An 18303-nucleotide genomic window follows, 5' to 3' on the forward strand; every position below is an offset into this window, starting at 1 on the left:
ATGTGACATACTTTAGTGAAGGAAAAAAAGTGTATTTATTTATTTATTGAGACGGAGTCTTGCTCTGTCACCCAGGCTGGAGTGCAGTGGTGCGCAATCTTGGCTCACTGCTACCTCTGCCTGCTCTGTTCAAGCAAGTCTTCTGCCTCAGCTTCCCAAGTGGCTGGGACTACAGGTAAGCACTACCACGCCCGGCTAATTTTTTGTATTTTTAGTAGAGATGGGGTTTCACCATGTTGGACAGGCTGGTCTCAAACTCCTGACCTCAGGTGATCTGCCCACCTTGGCCTCCCAAAGTGGTGGGATTACAGGCATGAGCCACCACACCCAGCCAAAAGTATAGTTAGTTGGAATAGGTATAGATCTACCCAAGGAGGTTGAAGGGGGCAGTCATACATTTTCATCTAAGATCTTCTTTCTTTCCTTAAAATCTTACAAAATCAAATGGGTGGCTGCTTCTACCAAATTGCCCACTCACTTCTTACTTCTCGATTAGTTTTCTCTCTCTTTCTCCCTCAATGAAGATAGGGCACTATGGAAGATTACAGCATTTCAAACACATTCCAAAATCCTGTCTTAGCCCATGCCCGGCTATTACTGTTTTAGGAGAATCTGATGAACGTCTTTAAACACTCTTAGCATCCAAGGTTGTCTATGTATAGTTGGCGAGCAGGTGGCCCGCCTGGGTAGAAAGTTATAACCTATTTTCATTTTTGCTTTGAAGGTTAAAAAGAGTCTGATTCTAATAATCAATTTACCTCTTAAATAGGGAAATAAGTCTGACTCCTGGGGAAAGGACATAAATTAACCTCTGGAAGTTTTCAGAACTTATTAGCACGTAAATGCTTCTGCTGAATCTGTTACCTTTCCTTGAGCGCTCTGCCCGTCATGGGCCGTATTTAAGTTTTGTGGTATGCACTCGAGATTTTAAAGTGTGAGAGACGTTTCCTTCTTTCAGGGTGAGGCAGGGTGACCCAGGGTCTCTGAAAGGTAAATACCAACTCCCCTGTCTCCCGAGGGAGCGAGCGATGGGCCTGTTTACAGTGTGCCGCCCTCGTCTGCAGAGAACATGCTTCACATTTTCTCCCAGGTGATGGGCTGCCTGCCAGTGATACTGCACACCACGAGAGCTGCACAATTTCTGTGGCAATATAATTCCTCATCGGCTCCACCCTTTCCCTTTGAGCTTTCCATTTCGCCCTTGCTCTGTGCAATGCACCAATCAACACAAATTCAGGCAACTCCTCATTTCTCCTTCCTTTGATGACCCTGAAGCTTATCAACTGGCCAGCCCATCGCAGCCCAGAGCCATTTGGTGGATGTGCTTCTGCCGTGGCGCTGGGAAGTCTGTCTGGGTGCTGTATTGTTTTATATTTTTCTCCCTCCTTCCCATGGCACCCTTTCTGCTGTTCCTTTCCCACCTTAAAAATAAATCCAAGGATATGAATAGCTTGAAATGAACTAAATCGGTCATTGTTATTACAGGAAAACTTTATACTGAATGCAAGCAATAATCCGCTTATATACACTGCATTCTTACACAATAACTTATCCTTCATCGCTCTTCTCCTCAGCTTGGCAAACGGAGTAGCTACCTTCTCATTCCCACAGTATTGTGTAAACATGAAAAGAAGCCAGAAGAGGTTCCTTTTATTTTGTTTTTGTGTTTATGTTGTTTGCTGGCTTCAGGCTGGGCCCCAGCACAGGGCGAGCGGCAGGAGGGCCCTTCTGCCGATGACTGCAGCAGAGGGAGTTCTCATGTTTTGTACATGCAGCATGTGGCTTTCTCAACATTTCACTGAGCGTGGATTCTGTGAAAAGCAACACAGCTTTCCCTCTGTTGGATCAAAATGTTAATATTGATTCTATCAAAGTTTAAAGAGATATTATGGCCGATTGGCAGACATCCCTTTATTGAAGATGTATCAAGCCATATGAAAAACTACTATAATAGCTACTACAACCCTATGGTCAATATAAAGTTTCCCAAATTCTGAAGTTAAGCCTCCTGGCTGCCACCATGGAGATATTAAACAAGCTGTATGTCTTCTATGTGCATCACTTATTTGTAAGGATAATTATACTTTTTTCTGTTTCCCTACACCTTCTACTTCAGATTGCACTGAAAACCCCCAAGTCAGAGGATCACTTGAGCCCAGGAGCCCAAGGCTGCTGTAAGCTATGATTGCACCACTGCATTCCAGCCTGGGTGACAGAGAAGGAGCCTGTCTCAAAAAAAAAAAAAAAAAAAAAAAGAAGCAAAAACAGAAATGAAAATTCCCAAGTCAAACCTTTAGTTAGAATTAGACTAAATTATTTCAAAGCAATTTTGGAAACAGAATTTACAAATGCAAAAAGAATGAGCAATTTACCTAGATACTTTGAATTTGCCAAATGAAGCTGATGCTTTGCAATGAAGACTTTCTTATGCAAATCTGAAGTTGCAGGTGAACTCCAAATGGAATTCCTGATCTGTGATGGGAACAGATGAAGAAATGAAGCTTTTTATAGTATTTTGATGAACATTTTAATATTTCTCATCTGTCCTTGAGATAGACACAATACATGCTAGGCTAGGGCTTGCTACATTTTGTGTTGTTATTTTTAGTCATTAGCAAATTTTCTCAATGCTTTGGCTCTTAATTAGGACTAAGAAACATTTAGTGAAAGCTAAAGAGTCAGCTGGGTAATGAAGAAGTCAGGTCAATCAGTTCGACCTTTTCTGTGTCCCTGCTGCAGGCAGAGCACTGAGTTGAGTGTCATGTAGGATATAAAGGTGAGTGAGAAATAGATGCTTTCTTCCAGGAACTAGGAGACTAGCTAAGAATCTAGGATAAGGACATAGTACTTCAATCGAAGACATTAAGATGGCACAAACAAAGTGTGTAGGTTCTATTTATGGTAACCTAGGAAAAACGTAAAAGCAAAGGAGGAGTTTTAAAAAATACTCACTTGGAAATTAACATTTCTCTAAGATCAATGGCCAGTTCTCTTTATTAGTCTAGAGGCAGCAAACATTTCTCTCCTGGCACCTTATCCACAGCAGGTGCTTAGGTTACTTTATTAGAAGTAGCAATAGTTTATGAGAACTGGACAGAAAGACTGCCACTTACTTCACTCTCTCTAGCATCAGTGCCAATCATGTGGAGGTCTGACTGCTAAAAAGTTACTAGACACGGTTTTGTGGTTTGCATTTGACCTCATCTACGAGATTGTTTTAGAGCTAAATGCTTTGAGGAAGAGGCCATAGATCTTAAGAAATAAAAGAACTATAAGCAAATTGATCCAACTCCTTGTTTTCAAATAGATAAGGTGTTTTTAGTTCCCACTTGATGGACACTATTCAGAGGTTCAATGCATCGCTGGAAGTTGCATGTGGTATAAGCACAGGAAGACCGGACTCCTGGTGCTTTGCCTCCCAGGACAGCGCTGTTGCACCACCTCTTGTAGATGAGGAAATTAAAACACAAAATTCCTGTGCATTGGTGGAAAACTCTTGTTTTTGTTTTCTTGTCTGTTCATCCAAACCTCTAGCTATAAAATAATAATATTCTTGGAGATCTTAATTATCATTATTTAGGTAAGATTTATACCCCATCTATTTCCAAAACAATTTTTTTTAAATACATTGCAACCTTATACACAGCACAGAATAAAACATCTAGAAAAAGAACAACACTCTTTTTTTGAAAATTAGAGAGTTAGCAGATAGGTGACTGGCAAGCATACGTTATTCCATTCCAGGATGAAATTTAGTTTTGAAGTTTCTTTGCAGATGAAATAAAATTATAAGTGTGTGAAACTATATTATTCCCTTACCTGTTGGCTTTAAATTGGATTTCCAAATTTAGTACAAAACAAAAAAAGGAGAAGAAAGTGTTTTTTAATAGACCTTATGGATGATCTTTCAAGTTTTGACCTTGTATAAAGCATTAGATTAAGAAACAAAGTATAAAAAACAATTACTCTTCAGTACTTGTGTGCATGTGTTTTAGAAGGATAATGGTAGCGGGCGCATTTCTGGACCTGCAGCATGGACAGGGAAAGTTTCTCTTTTGTGGGAGGGATGTCTAAAGTTTTCTCTAATTATTTTTAGAATACTGATTTTTTTCTTTTTCTAGAAAGAACGTTTGTCCTGGCAGTCTTTCAGCCACAAAGCTGTGAGAAATGGGGCTAAATATTAATGATAACTGCTTGGATTATAATGAAGAATCAATCAAAACACATACTGTTGATGAAGATGCCTTGAACACCATGGATGCTTTGGAGTAAGGGATTATGACTACAGCAACTTTTGGCTCCCTTCTCTATTTAAGGGTTACACAGGCTTTGTTTAATATCTCGGTGTCTCAGTCCTTTCGGTTGAAGCACAGGGCATGCTTTAACTACCTGAGATTAGCTGCTAAACCCTGCAGCAAGCCAGCGTCTCCTCCCCGCTACCCCTCATACGTCAGGATCTGCTCTGGCAATGGGCCAGTGGTGATGTGTGGGAATGCAGCCCTTTGTGTTTGTTTTTGGTGTTTGATTTGGTGGCCTTGGTCACGGATTGGCTTCCTTCTTTGAAACTGAACATCTTCCATTCCTTTGTGATTGAGTGACAAAAGTTCAACCTGCACATGCCAAAATGAACAGCCTAGAAAACTGATTATGGTTTCAGAACCAGCTTAAAAAAAAAAAGCAACAAAACCCTTCCAGTCACCCAGAGTTCTAAACATAATCGGTTGGTTCCCAGAAGTACAATAAAAGGAAGCCAGAAGTATTTTAGTCCCTAGTTGTTTATGAATCAACCTGATTTTCTTTTTCAGACTTTGAAGGTCACAGAATCAAATCATGTGGAGCCATTTCCATCAGTCCTCCTGCCCACCCTTTCTCCCCTGTTCTCTGTTACAAGTAGGGTTTTGCTATATTTAAGTAGAACATTGCTCAGATTTTCCAGGGGTTCCTAATTAAAGCAGGTTTCTTTTCCAAGAAAGTTGCCTTGGAAATTACTGGAAGGGAAGCAACAGTGACAAGTAAAGCAGGCATCAGAATACCTTCAGTGCACCCCAGCCCTGCTCCTCCCCTAGAGCACAGGCTCGGGAGTTCTGCTGGCCTTAGGTAGAAGCCAAGGAAGAGGGGCCTACACTCATCTTTCCGAGTAAGCCAGGGCACTTCACATCTGGGATAAAGCCAGCAGGGCATGGGACATGGCATGGAACTGAATTTATATAGGAAGTAGACAATTTAGCCTGAGTCTTAGACACACACAGGAAGGTGACAGAAGAAGAAAGAATGACGTTTATTATTTTCTAGAGATCTAATCTAGAGAGCTTCAGTGTCCTTGCCATAATGTGACCTTTAAAGAACACAGCAAAAATCTTGGCATATTGCTTGCCAAGTATTCAGATACCTATTATGTGCCAATATGAATAGCACGTAACAGGTACCTGAATAATGTAAGTTCTCTTCCCCACCTTTCCCCCACTTTTCTGCACATCGAATAGGATAACTTTGATTTTGCTTTACAAATTATTCAGTAATATCTGTTGTTATTTCATAATGTAAACAATTTCATATTGCTTACATTTCTTTTTTAGGACTTAATGAATAGCAAGGAAATATTTTTGTAATTGATAAGCTTGTTATGCAATTCCAGAAACCTTTCAATGCCTCTAACATCCACATGGTACACTCTGGCAGAAGTCAAAAAATGTATTAAAAATAAGAACTAAGAAGTATCAGGTGCCAACTATGTGCAAGGCATTGTATTAGGTTCTTTATCTTAGGTTTTCCATTTAACCCTCAAAACAACCCCAAGGACCAGGACGAGTCTTTTCCATCTCCCTGTGAGAAAGTGGCCTCAGAGAGCCCTTGTCCGGGTCTCACAGTGAGCAGGTGGCAGAGTTGTTGCTGGAGTAGAGTTTTCTCAAACTCCAGGGTCCAAGTTCCTTCCACTCACATAATGCCAAGGTTCTACTGGAGGTCCAGGAAGCGAGAGCAAGAGATCTTCTCGCTGCCTTCCACAACATGGCTTCCTTAAAAGCATTTGAAGAAGACGGATTCAACCAACTGTAGACAGCATCTCTGCTGGGGCCAGGCTGAGACAGGACAGGTCTGGTGGGAGGAGCCAGGATACTCCTTTCTCATCCAACCTCCAGCCAGCTGTTTGTGTTTTGGATTTTTCTGGGGGCTAAGAAGTTTCCCGGTAAGAGGCGGTGAACTGGGTCTTCAAAGGGGGTCCTGATGTTCACAAGCTCATCTGGAGAACAATATGGGGAGAGCAGGGCAGGGTGGCAGAGGTCAAATTGCTGGGGAGAGTCTCCAGACGCCTGAGAGAGGGATCAACCTAAGGAAGGGGGATTCAGGCAGTAAGTCCAACTTAGCAACAAGGCTGTGGGGCTGAGAGAAGGTGCAGACCTTGGATTTTCTTGAATCTGCCCTGACCCCACCACTTTGTAGGGCTCTGTGCAGCCTGGAGCGGGGATGGCTGTCTGTGTAATAGGAGGTGCCACTCAGTGAGCCAGCCTTCAGCATCTTCCATCCCATGCTGCCCTGCTGTGGTGCCCACTAGCAGCCAGGACCTCAGAGAGCAGAGAACTCTTCTCACTTTGTAGCCAACTGCCCAGAGTACCCAAGTGCCAGGAGGATTGAAGCCGGCACCCAAGACTTCACTCACATATCAGGGGAGGCATAGATCAGCAGGAGTGTGCCATGGCTGTGGCCGCAGCGGTGGCAAGCAAAGGCAGCAAGAAAGGGCCTGGATCCTTGTCTCACATTCTATCTATAGACCCCAGATTGAGAATTCCTGCCTTCTGTGCTTCTGCAGAATGACTTCAGGAAAACACACACCTGGTTCTGAGTACGTTTTCTTAGCTCAACACCAGTACCATGTAACTACAGTGGCCTCAGGGTGTGTAAGAATGACTAGACAATGCACAATGCCATTGCAACAGTGTGATGAAGGCTAGTCTGTATACCTATGAGATTCATTCCCTGCAAGGCTGTGGAGGGTTGAGCAGGCACAGGCACCGTGACCAGGCACAAACTCTGTGTTATTTTTGTGGGAGCAAAGAATAATTCTAGTTCCACAAGGTGCAGTAATATGAAAAAATGATGGTTGAACAAGGATGAACTTGGAGGTAATTTCTAACAAGAATGGGGACAAGGAGAGGAAGCGGGACTGTGATGTCAGCACAGAGTGGAGTGCTGGGAAAACATGGGATCTGAACTTGAGCCCCAAGTCTACCCTGGACAGCTGAGTGATTTTGGGTAAGTAAATGTTCTCTTCTTCATGCTTTTCCCCACCCCTGCCATTGGGTTTTGCGAGGGACACAGAGGACTGTGTATATATATATATATATATATATATATATATATATATATATATATATACACACACACACACAAGGTGCTGTGTGAACAGTAAAGCCCCATCCTCATGGGGGTATCTGTTATTATTAATATCTGTTATTATTAACAGATAATAATAATCTGTTATTATCCTGTTACAAACCATCTCACGTTCAACTTTACTCCAAATGTATCTCTGGGTAGCCATCGCATGCCACACTCTTGCTGCAGTTTGCAAGTTGAGGCAAGTCACTTGTGGTTTCTGTCACTTTTTCCTCTCCAGGGGCAGTACCATGATGGGAAGCTCTGCCAGACAGACTGACTTTATCACTCAAAGGCCAGTAAAAGTGACCTTTGGCTGTCCTGGGAGTCCTGCACCCCTATTTTTCTGAGGAAACTCCCTTTGACCTTCGATTCCCCTGGCTTTCCTTTCTCTTAGCTTCCCTCCCTCCTCTGGTCTGGCCTCTGTCCACGCCCTGGGATGGAGGTGAGGGATGGGAGCAGTAGGCATGGGGGTGGGGGGCATGGAATGGGGGAGGAGGAGAGGGGAGTCTCCAACCCTATGGCTACCTCACTGAGTTCTGCCGGGTATGGTTTCCATAGAGAGCCGGCAGCAAGAGCACATGGAATAAAGTATATTGAAGTCATTCAGCTTTGAAGACTTCCTGTATACTTTCAAGCTGCCCATGACATCATTGCACTGGGTGGCTCAGAACAATAGGCGGGGGTGGGATAAAATGAACCAAATCTACAAAGCATCAAGAACAGAGAGTGAGAGGCTGAAACAGAAACAGCCACAGACTATGTGAACTTTCCTGAACCAACTGGGGAAGAACTGACCCCCTGGTTGTCCAAGATGGCCCACAACTACACCCCTCGGCCACCCGCCCCCATGGACTCGGCTGCTGCTTGTTTTCCAGCTGCACGGTGACCTCGCTCTGTTGCGTGGGACAACGACGGCAGACACACAGAGAAAGTCATGTGACTTGCAAACAGTTCCTCCATCCAAGTTCAATAAATTAGCAGCCAAAAATTTTAATCAGATATTTAATCTTTCCTCCCCGAAAGGGAGATTGAGTGTTTACTGTGGCTGGAGGCCAGGTTAATCTCAGAGAAAGATTACTTGCTGCATCCTTGGTGCTGGGAAGCCCTGAAGAAGTCACTGGTGCCTGTTGAGCTCTGCTCAGCCAGTAGATAGCCTGTGTCCCTTGTAATTTTCTGTGAGCTGTGTCAGGACTGAACTGTGACGTGACAAGGGATTTCCACATTTTATAAATACAGTGGGATACGAAACAACCAAAAGAAGTGCTGCAAAAATCAATACATGATCTTATCTGATGGGTCTACCATGCTGACCTCTTCTTCTCCTTATCTACTCTACACCTTTCACCTCCTGAAGCCCAGGGATGTCTCAGGGAGAAGGGCTTGAGGGAATCCTACCAGGGCACTCTGAACTCTGGTAGCAGGACTCACCTCTTTGTGAATAATTCACTAAGATCTACATTGCTGACTATGGCTGAAATTTATTAATTTATTTGACAAAGGATGATTGCGTGCTAGGCACTCTTCTAGGATCTTGGAACAAATCAAAAAACACAAAAAGAAAAATGTCTTCCCTAATGTAGCTTATGCTGTAATGATGGGAGACAGATACTTAACAATAAACATAACTAACAAATATATAATGCGAAATTAGAAGGTGACCAGTGCTAGGAAGAAAAGAAATGCACCAGAGAAGGTGACTTGGCATGGTGGGGAGGGCTATTATTTTGTAACATAATTTATTGCAACATTCCCATGGTGGGCCCCTGAAAATGCCACTCCATTAGGATGTTGATTGATGCTGTGGAGAAGAAACCCATTCCATAATCAAGGGGTGGAAACTGAATCAGGGGAGAAAGGTGATAGGCAGAGACATTTTGGAGGGTATTGCAGTAGCCATGAAACACCATGAAGGAGAGAGAAAATACCAGCCTGGCTCTGGCTGGACAGAGCAGCAACAGCAGAAAGAGGAATCAAACTTTAAGTGTCTAGACTTTTCCACATGTCTAGTTTTGAGCCAGGGCAACTATGAAAATGAATGGACTTTTTTTTTTTGAGACAGAGTCTCCCTCTGTTGCCTAGGCTGGAGTGCAGTGGCGTGATCTCAGCTCACTGCAAGCTCTGTGTCCTGGGTTCATGCCATTCTCCTGCCTCAGCCTCCCAAGTAGCTGGGACTACAGGCACCCGCCACCACGCCCGGCTATTTTTTTTTTTTTTTTTTTTTTTTTTTTTTTGTATTTTTAGTAGAGACGGGGTTTCACCATGTTAGCCAGGATGGTTTCAATCTCCTGACCTTGTGATCCGCCCACCTCGGCCTCCCAAAGTGCTGGGATTACAGGCGTGAGCCACTGCACCCGGCCAATGAATGGACTTTTAACCCAAATGTGTAAGTCAAGAGAAGAAGATATGGTGAGCTTGAGTTACATGTCAAGAGTTCAGATGCAAATGAGCTATGTTTGTAGATGCTATGGATAAAACCATCAGAGTATTTGAAAAATAGCAAGTGACAGATACAAAGAAGTGACCGAGAGGTAAGAGAAAACACAGAACAGCAGTCTTTCTCAGGAATACAGCAAGCAATGATTTTAAAGCAGTGCTTCTCCACACACCTACAACCATCTGATCTTTGACAAGGTCAACGAAAAGCAATGGGGAGAGGACTCCCTATTCAATAAATGGTGCTGGGAGAGCTGGTTAGCCTTATGCACAAGATTGAAGCTGGACCCCTTCCTTGCACTATATACAAAATTCAACTCAAGATGGATTAAAGACTTAAATATAAAACCTAAAACTATAAAAGCCCTGGGAGATAACATAGGATAGGAAATACCATTCTAGACATAGGCCCTGGCAAAGATTTCATGACAAAGATGCCAAAAGCAATTGCAATGAAAGTAAAAATTGACAAATTGGACCTAACTATACTAAAGAGCTACTGCATCACAAAAGAAACTATTGATAGAGTAAACAACCTATAGAATGGGAGAAAATATTTGCAAAGGCTTAATATCCAGAGTGTATAAGGAACTTAAACAAATTAACAAGCAAAAATAAACAATCCCATTAAAAAGTGGGCAAAGGACATGAACAAACACTTTTCAAAAGAAGACATACACGTGGCCAACAAGTATGTGGGAAAAAACTCAACATCACCAATCACTAGAGAAATGCAAACCAAAACCATGATGAGATACCATCTCTCAGCAGTCAGAATGGCTACTATTAAAAAGTCAAAAGATAACAGATCCTGGTGAGGTTGCAGAGAAAAGGGAATGCTTCTACACTGTTAGCGGGAATGTAAATTAGTTCAGCTGTTGTGGAAAGCAGTGTGATGATTTCTCAAAGAACTTAAAATAGAAGTACCACTTGACCCAGCAATTCCATTATTGAGTATATACCCAAAGAAATATAAATTGTTCTACCATAAAGATACATGCATGAATATGTTCATTGCAGCACTATTCATAATAATAAAGACATGGAATCATTCTAAATGCCCATCAATGGTAGACTGGGTAAAGAAAATGTGGTACATATACACCCTGGAATACTGTGCAGCCAAAGAAAAAGAATGAGATCATGTCCTTTGCAGCAACATGGCTGGAGCTGGAGGCGATCATTTTCTTAAGTGAACTAATGTAGGAACAGAAAACCAAAAAACACACAGACACAAAGATGGGTACAATAGACACTGGGGCCTACTTGAGGGTGGAGGGCGGGAGAAAGGAGTGGATAGAAAAACTACCTATCGGGTACTATGCTTATTACCTGGGTGACAGAATAATCTGTATGCCAAACCCCAGTGACACACAATTTACCTATGTAACAAAACTGCACATGTACCCCTGCACCTACAAACAAACAAACAGATTAACTTAACTCTAAAAAAAAAAGTGCTTCTCAAACTTTGCTCCCACTAGAATCATCTGAGGGATCCACACATTCCTATTCCCAGGCTACATTCCGTACCAATTACATCAGAATCTCTGAGGAAAAGGCCCAAGAATCAGCAGTTTTTAAAGTTTCTCTAAGTGATGACAATTTGTGGTCAAGGCAGAGAACTAGTGTTTTAAAGCAGGAAGAATAGGTAACAGCTGCAGAGAGATGAAGATGGATGAGGGCTGAAAAAAGACGGTCGAATGTGGGGTCTAGGAGAGCATTGATGGCCCTTTCTGGAATGTATTACCAGTCTACTGTTGCTGTTTTTCAGGGAAAGACATTTAGGCCAAAATGGGTTTAGTTACTTCCCCAAGGCCACATTTTTGGTAAATAGTGGAGCTGAGACTTGGTCTTTCTGGAACCAAAGCCTATATATATTTTTCATTCCGTCATGTTGGGGTAGAAACTGGGAAAATCGAGGGATTTTCTACTGGCTGATTTATTTGTTGTTGGTTAAATGTGTTGAAATGATAACCCACAACTTGAAGGGTGAGGGCACAGGTGAACTAGGGTGGAATAAGGAGTTGTAGTTTCCCTTTTCTGGGTTATAGTCAGACCTTTACCATTAACTGTGTGACTTAATATTTTGGGGCTTTCTTCCATTTCTTTCTTTATAAGAAAAAAGATTTGGATTTGTTGGTCTGCAGGATTCCAGGTATTTACAAGATTTAATGATTTAAAGATTCTGTGAGGGTGGAGTGCAATGGAACATCAGTATGAGATGAATTAAAGAACCAACCAGCAGCCTGGGGAGGTGAGAGAGCTTGGCTGGTGAGTGGATCAAGTCTCCAGTTTGGTGATTTGCTCTTGTGAATCCAGTGATGGGATTAGACTGCAGATGCTAGCTGGAGAGGAGATGCTTGCCACAGAAATGTCCAAGAGGACTTTGAGGACTTTGAGGACATGAGGCTGGTTCAGTGCCTCATGGAATGTCAGACAGGGCAGGTCAGCAGGGTAACCTCTCATTTGTTAGCTAGAGCAGTGCCCCCACCACCTGCTGTGGAGGCTAGGCTGGAGATGGGGGAAGTGAGACGCAAAGGGGCTGATGGAAAGAGAAAAGAAGAGAAGCATTAATGGGCCAGAGGTCAAATGAGGTCAAACCTCAGAGGGAGAAATGATATTCAAGGAAACAGTGGATCCTGTTGAAAAACCACTTTGTGATTCCAAAATGGGAGATTGGACCAAACACTGTACAGACACTTTTAATTCTACCTAATATTGTAAGATGTCACTGAATCTTTAGTGAATAAGTGACTTCCTTGCCACCAAAAGGTTTCATAAGGGAATCAGCTTTAGTTTGGAAATGCCTCCTTTTGTTGGGTATTCTAAACATGACACTAAAGCACACCCCTTTAAGGGAAAAAGTTTGATTTCATTTTATTTTTTGATAAAGTGGTAAATGATAAAGACTGAATGACTACAAACGTGCCAGCCACTTCTACATTTTAGACAATAGAGCCACAACTTTTGAATTAAAATGTTACAACTTCTGCATGTTTCCCTAGTATAAAACAAAGAATCTTTCAATATTGTTTCCCAGATCTTTGATTGCTACAACCTGACTTTGTTTGTTCAGATGACTTGATTAGGATAATGAATGTCATAACAGGCCTGTGGATATTCTTTTACCATGACACTAAAACAACAGTGGTGACAAAGAACAGGTTAAGGCATAATGGACCTGCTTCTTCTGTGGAATTATCCAAGACAGAGTAATAGAACCATCAGGGACTACATTCAATTATTGTGAGACTTTGTTCATCATGATTACTTCTAAAAACGCCGTTATAGAAAAGCATTTACTCTCAGTCTTCCTGGTTTGCAGAGAGAAGGGTATCAAACGCACCATTCTTACCTTAGTGCCGCTGTTGACAGGCAAACTGGTGAGGATCTAAGTGACATCTGGGAAATTTGACACATGGAGTCAACAAAATGGAAACTTGCTGTCCTTAAGATCCCTTCTGTTTTTTTTTTTTTTAATTATTTTTAACATATTAAGTTTTCTTGGCTTGATGTTTTGCCCTTTCTCTCCCTACTTCTCCTACCCCCACTATCAGTTCTTTAGTTAATTACCTTATGTTTTTATTAATTTATTCACAAATATTTATTGAAAGCTATTCTGCAAGCTGCTATGCGAGGCACTTGGAGATTTGGAAAATTTAGTGAGAGAGATGCTGAACTTGTATTTAACAGTCTAATACAGAATACAGATATTAAACAATAATTATAATAAAATGATGAGAGTTATCACACAGGGCAAATACAAGGCATTATGAGAGTGTCGGGCAGGTGTAAAACCAACTCTTGGTTTTGTGGGAGACTTCTCTGAGGAAGAAACATAAATTAGTTATGAAGAAAAAGTAGATTTTAGGCAGAAATAGTGGCTATGTGGGGTGCAGGACAACTCTTCTAAGTAGAGAGAAGAATATTTGCAATTGTTCAGGTGTGAGAAAGAGCATGGCATATTTGAAGAACGTTGAAAGTAGTTTAGTGTGCTGCCACATGAAGTAGAAACTGGAAAATGGTGCAAACTGTTGCTGGAGTAGTAGGTGGAATAAGACCAGGTGGGGTCTGCAGCCCTCATTGCAACACGGGACTGAGATGATCAGATTTGTGTTGAAAGAATCACTCTGGCTACAGCGGGGAGAATGGATGGCAGATGTCAAAAATGAACAGAAAGGGAAGAGACTTTACGCTTCTAGCCATAGGAAATAAATAGGATAGGGAATTATCCTTCCACTGCAAATAATGAAAAAACTGAAAATTATAAGAAACAAGTATTTTCAGATATTACACAACATGAAGTACAAGATTGTAATCTCTGAAAAAAAGGAAACAGATGATGTAAGCCCTGCCATCAGTAAAGCTTTATGTCTAGAGGTAATTTCCAGTTTTAGGTGTAGGAAACAGGAACTCAAATACAATGCAACAATCTTTCTTAGTTGAGGAGAAGGAGATCAAAGTTCTAGGACATTGAGGCATTTAGAATTTTGGGGCAGGGTACCCAGGAGGAGTGATTTGCAGAAAAATTTCAGAAATCTGTGTAAAAGTTCCCTTGAGTCTTTGGCTGAATACCAATACACACATGCACAGGGTGAAACTCATGAAACCAACCAAAAATAATTATTAAGAAAAGCATTATTAGTGGAGAGTTGTGATACACAAATAATTCCCATAGCTCAAACAGAGCTGGAAATTGTCCTAATTCCCTCAGCCAGAGAAGAGACCTCACTAAATACTCCTGGCAATTAACAGAGACCCCAGAAGAGTGTGTCTCAGAAATGGGGCTAAATTATCTCTAGAGTACAGGCTACTTTACACCTACACTAAAAGAACTTAAAAATATGCCCTAAAAGAATAAACCAATCTACAAATAACTTTCTGCCATAAAAAGTCCAACACTCCTAAAAACTATACATAATCAATATCCTTTGATATTCAAAATGACCAGCAACCAATAAACAATTATTAGACATAAAAGACACAGGACAATGTGACCCATAACAAGGAAAAAGTAAGTAAATATAAACAAGAAACAGAAATAGATACAGCAGCAGATAATGGAATTAACACATAATGATATTAAAATAATTATTATATATTTTGCAGAGTGTAAAGGAAAACATAAGACATAACGAGGAAATAAATGGAAGTTAGGAAATCATATCAAAGCATATGCTTTTATCTTAAGAAACTAGAAAAACAAGAAGGAATTGAGACCTGAAGTAATTAGAAAAAAATAGGAAGCAATAAAATTGAAAGTAGGAAAACAATAGAGAAAACAAATAAAACCAAAAGCTGGTATTTGGAAAAATCAATAACATTATTAAGATGCTAGCTAGACTGACAATGATGATGGAGGTACTTCACTATGGATCTTATAGATTTTTTTAAATAATAAAATATTTTGAGAAACATTATTTTAATAAATTTAAAAACCTAGGTGAAATGAAAAAATTCTTTGAAAGACATTGTTTATCAAAATTGACTCAAGAAGAGATAGATAATCTGAAGAGGCCTATATGTATTAAGAAAATTGAGTTAATAAGTGAAAACTTTCAAACACATGCACACACACACACATGAACATACAACCTCAACCCAGATAGCTTTACTGGTGTAGTCTATTCAAATTTAAGAAAGAAATAATACCAATTTTCCACAAACTCATTCAAAAAAGAGAGGAGAAGAAAACATTTTACAAACAATCTTTGGGATCAGGTTTGCTCTTCTACCAAAATCAGACAATGGTTATTACAAAAAAGAGAAATCTAAAGACCAATATAACACATAGACATGAATGTAAAAATCTTTACAATACTTTAGCAAATAGAATTCATCACATAAAATTATATTATGCCCATTGATTTAAAACTTCTCAGCAAACCAGAATAAAAACTGGATACATTATCTATGAAAAGCCTACAGTTGACATCATGATTCATTCTGAAAAAACTGCATGATTTCTAAGACTATGGACAAGGCAAGGATGCCCACTCGCACCATTTATACTCAACATTATATTCAAAATTTTAGTCACTGAAAAAAGTCCAGAAAAAGAAATAAAAGGAATACAGATTGGAAAGAGAAAAAAGTATGTTTTTATTTGCAATAATGTGATTATGTTTGAAGAAAATATTAAGTAATCTACAAAAAGCTATTGGAATTAATACATGAGTTTAACAAGGTTGCAGAATACAAGGTCTGTAAACAAAAATTAATTTTTATATATGAACAATTTTTTAATATTTGCATTATATAGATTGAACAATTGTAAATTGAAAATTGAAAATACCATTTACAATAGCACCCAAAATATGAAATACTTAGGGATAAATTTAACAAAATAAGTACTGACCCTTTACACTGAAAACCATATAACATTCCTGGGAGAAATTAAAGAAGATATAAATAAGTTAAGAGATATACCATGTTCATGAATGGGAAAACAATATTTTTACAATGTTCATTTTCTGAATGTGATCTGCTTAGCATACTTCTAATTTAAATTCTACCAGTATTTTTTTTTTGGTAAAAATTGCCAACCTGATTCCAAAAATTTCTATGGAAAAGTCAAACCTATAGAACTTCTAGAAAAAATATAGAAAATAAAATTTTCACAACCTATGGTAGGCAAAAAACAAAAAAGGACATAAAAGACATTAATCATAAAAGAAAAATGTGATAAACTTATTTAAAATTAAGAACTTCTGATTTTTTGAAAAACATTGTTGAGACAGTTTGTCAGTTTCTTATGAAGTTAAATATAGATGTAGCATATAATTCAGCAATCCTACTCCTAGGTATTTACCCAAGGAAAATGAAAGCACATGTTTGCATAGACTCATACATAAATGCAGGTGGAATATTTATTCACAGTAGCCAAAAACTTGAAACAACTCTAGTGTCCATCAGGAAGGGAATAGATAAACAGGTTGTGGTCTTTCCATACAATGGATTTACTAGGATGGGGCATGGGGGAGGTTTGGGAAATGTTCTACATCTCTTTGATGGTGCTTGCACTAAGGTATAAATGTGTCAAAACTCATTGAAATGTGCAACTAGGGGAGTGCGTTTTATTTTATATAAACTATCTCCTAACGTTCTTTTACATGAATGGAAGGACCATGTTGGAAATGACAGTAGCCTGGATTGGAGTGGCGGCAGAGGGGATGCGGCAAGAAGTGGCAAGAAGTGGGTGGATTTGAAACAGAATCTTTCACTTTATTTCCTTTTCGTCTGTATAAACACATTTGATTTATTATTATTAATTTTTTTTTGAGACTGAGTGTCAGTCACTCTGTCATCCAGGCTGTAGTGCAATGGCACAATCAGGGTTTTGACTTGCAGCCTTGACTTCCCGGGCTCAGGTGATTCTCCCACCTCAGCCTTTCAAGTAACTGGAACTACAGGGGCATCATACCAGGCTCTTTTTTTTTTTTTTTTTTTTGGGGGGGGGGTACTGAGTCTTGCTTGCTTTGTCGCCCAGGCTGGGTGCAGTGGCACGATCTCCAGTCGCTTCAACCTCCGCCTCCCGGCCTCAAGCAATTCTCCTGCCTGAGCATAAGCCACTGCACCCAGCCCATACCAGGCTAATTTTTAAATTTTTTTGTAGAGACGGGGTCTTGCCATGTTGCCCAGAGGGTCTGGAACTTCTGGGCTCAAGCAATCTGCCTGTGTTGGCCTCTCAAAGTGCTGGGATTACAGGCATGAGCCACCATGCCTGGCCCACATCTGATATTTTTTTAAAATGGAGGAAAGTCAGACTGGAAAAAAGGTTTCAATGAGGACTATTTGATGAGGATAAACAGGTAATTTATTCAGAAAATAGGGAGTTATTTTTACGGATGATTACATTGAAGGCCCAGTGGTAAAATTTTAGAGGCCCATCTGGCCATGAAATTGCTTGAAAATGTCAGGTAATACCAACTTATATGGAAAATGCATAATTATTCACATCTAGAGTAAACAATGGCATGTAGATATTTAGGTAATCTAGTTAATTTGCTCCACATTCTGGAAACTGGAATTAGTGACTGTGTTCTCCCATCCAAGAATTCCATTTAGAATCTCCTTATGCACTCCTCAACTCCGGTATGCCAGAAAGAGAAATTGCCTACATATGCTGGAAAATATAGAAGAAAACATTTTATAATAAACATTGTGAGATCAAATTTTAATTTTAATTTGAAAGTAAGGAGGAGATTATCGGGGAAGTAAATATTTTTCTCAAAAATTTAAAATATATATTTGAAGTTATACTTATTAAAGAAAATTTGAAAATACAGAAAAGCAAAGAGAAAAAAATCAGATTACTCATAATCCCTTCACCCAAATGAAACATTTTGTTTTATTTCCTTCTAAGCCTCTCTTTTTTCAGTGCTTAGTCTTACAAAATAGTTGTAATCATAATGTCCACACAGTTTTATAGCCTATTTTTTTCCATCAACATTTTAACCTAGCACATTAACTCATTTATTTGTTCATTTATAC

Source organism: Macaca mulatta, chromosome 18, assembly GCF_049350105.2.
Source record: "Macaca mulatta isolate MMU2019108-1 chromosome 18, T2T-MMU8v2.0, whole genome shotgun sequence".
NCBI lineage: Eukaryota > Metazoa > Chordata > Mammalia > Primates > Cercopithecidae > Macaca > Macaca mulatta.